Source organism: Echinops telfairi, unplaced genomic scaffold (genome assembly GCF_000313985.2).
Source record: "Echinops telfairi isolate 266 unplaced genomic scaffold, ASM31398v2 ScPeMD7_22;HRSCAF=79, whole genome shotgun sequence".
Lineage (NCBI taxonomy): Eukaryota > Metazoa > Chordata > Mammalia > Afrosoricida > Tenrecidae > Echinops > Echinops telfairi.
In genome coordinates this window covers 1,659,787-1,665,109 of record NW_022103919.1, presented here as the reverse complement: position 1 = coordinate 1,665,109, position 5,323 = coordinate 1,659,787, and positions in this window count along the sequence as shown.

Sequence of the window (5,323 nt, the reverse complement as noted above, 5' to 3'; positions counted from 1 at the left end):
AAGAAGAAAGCGCTTTATCAGGTGTATAAGCAAATGTGGTGAAGAAAGCTGATGGTGCCTGGCTGTCAAAAGATATAGCTTCTGGGGTCTTAAAGACTTGAAGATGAACAAGTGACCATCTAGCTGAGAAGCAACAAAGCCCACATGGAAGAAAGACACCAACCTGTGTGATCATGAGGTGTCGATGGGATCAGGTATCAGGCATTAAAGACCCAGAGCAAAAAAAGCATAATATGAATGGTGGGGGCAATGCGGAGTGGAGGTCTAAAGCCAATCTGTAAGCAATTGGACATCCCCTTACAGAAGGGTCATGGGGAGAAGACGGGCCAGTCAGGGTACAGTATAGCACCGATGAAACATACAGCTTTCCTCCGGTTCTTTAATGCTTCCTGCCCCCCGCCCCCGCCCCACTATCATGACCCTAATTCTACCTTACAAATATGGCTAGACCAGAGCATGTACATGGGTAGAGATAAGAGGAAATACAGGAGAGATAAGCTCCTCAAGACCAATATTGAGAGTAGTCATAACAGGAGGGTAAAGGGAGGTGGGGAGAGAAAGGGGGAACCAATAACAATGAACTATTATAACCCCCTCCCAGGGGATAGACAACAGACAAGGGGTTAAAGGGACACATCGGACAGTGCAAGGCATGAAATAATAATTTATAATAATAATACATGATACTTTATTTTAAAAGTTCATGAAGGAGGGAGGGAAGGGGAAGGAGGAGAAAAAAATGAGGAGCTGAGACCACGGGCTCAAGCAGAAAAAAAAATGCTTTGAAAACTATGGTGACAACATATGTACAAATGTTATTGACACAATGGATGTGATAAGAGTTGTACAAGCCCCCAATAAAATAATTTTTAAAAAGAAAGAGATTTATATACAAGAGCAATTGAATATTGAGAAAACATCTGAGTTAGTTAATTGTGCCAGCCCGGCCAATAATCACATGTGGGGCTAATTGAAAGGCGAAGGGATAAATGGGTGGTGAGCCTTGCCCTTTCTAGTTCTCGGGTCTCTTGCTTTGTGATGGTCGCACCAGGGTGCAGCTGCCTTAGCAGTTCCCTGCTTCAGCTTGCAAGATTGACTTCCTACAAGACATCCCCAAGGAGAAGCTACATGGGCCTATCCCAATGCAGCCCTGGGTGCTGGAGCAGCCGTGTGGAGACCCCTGCTAGTGCTGAGATGCTTATTCGTTCACTGACTCAGCTTTCCTCCTGCAGTCAGCATCATTGCCTCTGTTTTGTGAGGTGGAGGACTTTGTGGACTGGTGTTGGGTTAATGGGTTAATGTTGGACTTGTGGGCTTGGGCAGCATTGGGTTGGGATGTTTTCGTGATGCACATTTTTTTTTTTACATAAAACTCTCCCTTATACATGAGTTGCTGTGGATTTGTTTCTCCAAAGTACTCAGACTAATACAACATCCCAGCTCAGTCCAGATCAAGTCCATAAGTCCAATATTAGCCTGTATGTCTGCTACCAATTTATAAATTCCTCTTTAGACTCACAAAACTCATGCAATGATGCCAAATGCAGGAAGATCACAGGCCAGTGGATGGAAAGTCTTGTGGATCCAGTAGTGGTAGAGGCATCCCAGCACTGGCAGGGGTCTCCATGTGGCTTCAGCTCCAGGGCTCTAGTGTAGCTCCAGGTGTCTTTTCAGCAAGCATGTTTCTCAGGGAGTAAGCGTGTGTCCCACCTCCAGAGAGCTATTTATCTCCTTAGCGCCTCCAAATGAGGTCCTCAAGCTACCTGATTGACAGACTAAACTCCACCCCTTCACTCAAGTCTCAAATTGACAACAGATTGTGTGACTACCACAGGGTGTGAGCCCTGCCAGTAACAATTTCCTTCACACTCCCTCTTTGAGTACTTACTTGGGACAAGGTGCTGTGGCAACCTTTTACTTTATCATTCGATTTACTATTTTCAACAGCTCCTTGCTATCAGTACTGTTATTATCCTCATTTTACAGATGAGGAATCAGCAGAAGCCTAAGGCATCACTTGAGGAAGGAAGATCATAAAGGGGTGCTGGGAGCAGGGTCTGGAGGTAGGGTTGTGTGTGGATGAGGAAGGACCACTACCTCTGCTGGTTGGGCGAATATGACCCCTTTACTGCTCCTCTTTCTCTTCTTCTTCCTCTTCCTCCTAATGCCTTCAAGGGTCTCTTGAACATGGGCTGACCCTAGCACTCCCCTTGGGCTCCCTTAAGATCTTTTCTTCGTGCTATTCATGATCACCATTTTAGCAACCTGTTGATATGAACTGTTCAAAGGGCAGTTTTGGAGAATGCGCTTCCCAGCTCTGCCACTGGGCTCAAAGACGGGAAGCGACTGATCCAAGGTCATGTAGCTGGTCAGAGGCGTTGGAGTAAGAATCCTGGCTGGCTGGACGGATGAGCCCTATAGGACCAGTGGTGTGAGTGGCGAAACAGGGAGGGTAAAGGGAGAATGGGTAGGAAGGAGGGAACCGATTACATGGAACTGTGTGTGACCTCCTCCCTGGGGGACAGACAACCGAAAAGTGGATGAAGGGAGACGTCGGACAGGGCAAGATATGACAAAATACCCATTTATAAACTATCAAGGGCTCATGCGGGAGGGGGGAGCGGGGAGGGAGGGGAAAAACGAGGACCTAATGTCGGGGGTTTCAATGGAGAGAAAATGTTTTGAGAAACGATGTACAAATGCGCTTTACACAATTGATGTGTGTATGGATTGGGATAACAGTTGTATGAGCCCCTAATAAAATGTTAAAAAAAAAAAAAAAAGAATCCTGGCTGGACTGATCCTCTCCTCAGAATTACCTGCTTCTTTTTGGTCCATGGCCACTAATTCAAGTAACGATACAACAGCCTCAGGGACCCACCAACATCCAAACTCACTGCCATGGGGTCCGTGCTAACTCATAGCGACCCCCTGTGGGTTTCCAAGACCGGAACTACTTATGGAGGAGAAAGCCCAGGCTTTCCCTCTTGGGGCTGCCCGAGGTTTCAAACTACTGACCATGGGGATTGCTGCCCAACTCATAACCACTACACCACCAGGTCACCTCAGACCTGTGGAATGTCAGACCTGAAACTGCTCTAACACCGCCCCCCACACACACACACATGCAGCACGCACGCACGCACGCACGCACGCGCACATACACACACACAAAGCAACAAATTGTTGTAAAGATTTAGGCACAGACAAGGAAAGGAGAAGGGGCACACTGCCAGGCAGGAGTGGAGTTGAGACTGAACTTCAGACATTCTAAGTCCACCAAAGGTTACTACCCTCCATTTTCCCTGACCCAACCCCCTCACAAAGATCCCCCCAAACAGTAAACTGATTTTGTTTTCATTTCTTTTTCTTTTTCTAGCATTGAAGGCAAGTCAGCCCCTTGGGCTGCCCTATTTTATTTGTTTGTTTATGTATTCATTTAGTGGCACACATTTTCTTTACTTTTAGAAGATAAGAAAAATTACATTTGCTATTTAAACCAATTGTGCCCTTTATTTTCAATATAAACCAATTTAGGAAAGGTCATAGCAACCCAGCATGCTCAAGTCTCAAAGTTAAAAACAGAAAAAGTGGTTATCAAATAGCATTAGCAAAACATTTTCTAAAACCATCACTGAGGTTTTGCTTTCAGCTGCTGCTTGTTTAATTAGTCTGCTTTATTTTTTTAAACAATTTCACCGATGCACAAGTCACACATCATACATTTCATTCGTTCAATCACATTTACAAGTTGTGCAGCCATCACTGTGAGGTTTCTCGAGAGGGTCAGACCTCGGTTCTCAGCTTCGCAAGATGAAAGAATCCACACCGGAGCCTGTTCTGTAAGCCAAGTGGGTTTTTATGAAGGACAGGATGAGTTTCAGGTTTGACCATCTCAAAGGGTTCACAACCAGGCATGCGCAACCTCGTGGAAAAGAGCACCCACGTGTGCGGAACTGGGGTCCAGGGAGCAAGGGGCAGGAGGGTGCAGAGGTCAGAGAGTGAGGTGCCAGAGGGGCCAGAGCGTGGGAAAGAGAGCAAAGGGGCACGAGGGCCAGGGGGCAGCTGGCTGGGGGAAGGCGTGGTGGAAGGTATTGGTTGACCCCATTGCCTGGGTTAAGCCCACCTGGGTGATGTCATGAGCCTGGGCCACTCAGGTGTACCTCCCACTTGGCTCTGGGGGCTTGAGTATGAGCAAGCACAGTTTGGGGTCTTCATAGGCATCTAATGGTTGCCTGATTTCTTTTCAACCTCTTTTATGGTGGGGGTGGGGGAGTGGGGGTGCTTTGCAGGCATGGGAGGGAAAACCCCTGTCCCTAAATCTAGCCACCTAACATCACCACCATCAATTCCAGGCCATTTCTTCTTGCTTGTGCTCCTTGTTGTTAGCGCCCCATTTCCTGCCAGCCTCTCCCGTTGTGTCCCTTTGAAACTATTAGTCCAGTGATTGCCTCTTTAGGCGTTCCCAATCTGGGTTCCATAGCAGAAAAGCATGCAAAATCAAGACAGAATATGAACAAACGGACCAACAAAAATGACAATGAAACAAAGGAAAGCCTCCACCAAAAACAAAGCAGAGACCCAATCATTTGATCTCCCATATGATCCATTTAAATTTGTTCTGGTTTTTAATATTTTGTTTTCTTTTTTATTGCAGGTTTAATCTGTTTTACTTTATTAGGCTTGTTAGTGTTTTTGTTTGTTTAAAAAAATGTGTTTCTCTATATCAAATCCAGGATGAGCAGTCTAGAGAGGCAGTAACTGGCTTGACGGTCCCTTGGAGGCATGGTAGAGGGAGGCTGGAGGAAAATGGGGAGCTGAGAAGAATGAAGAAAATGTTCCCAAACTGATTGTTGGAATAATTGTACAACTCTTCTTGTTGTGATTGAACTATTGAATTATGTGATATGTGAATTATATGCCAATAAAACCATTGAAAAGAAAACAAAGCAGAAAATATTAACAACTAGAGCAATCACGCCTCGAGTCAAGAGGGACATCAAGGATAAGGTGTCCAAATTTGGCCCAACTGCAATGGCAGTAATCCACCCTGCAACACACACTGTCTGACAGCAAGGTCTTTCCCATCTCTGGTCCATAGACAGAGGGGAGTCACCAGAGGCTTAATCCGCCTCGGGAACCCTGCCAAATGGGTTTTGGGGTTTCTCTGTTATACATAGCCTTCTGCAAACCAGGTGGTCACAATTTAAGCTCTAATCTCACTCCTTCCCATGAGTTTGGATTTTATTATTTGCAATTCTTGGATCACACATGCCAGTATGCTTCTTCTGTATGGCCTTAGCCGATGCCTCACTTAGGAGGC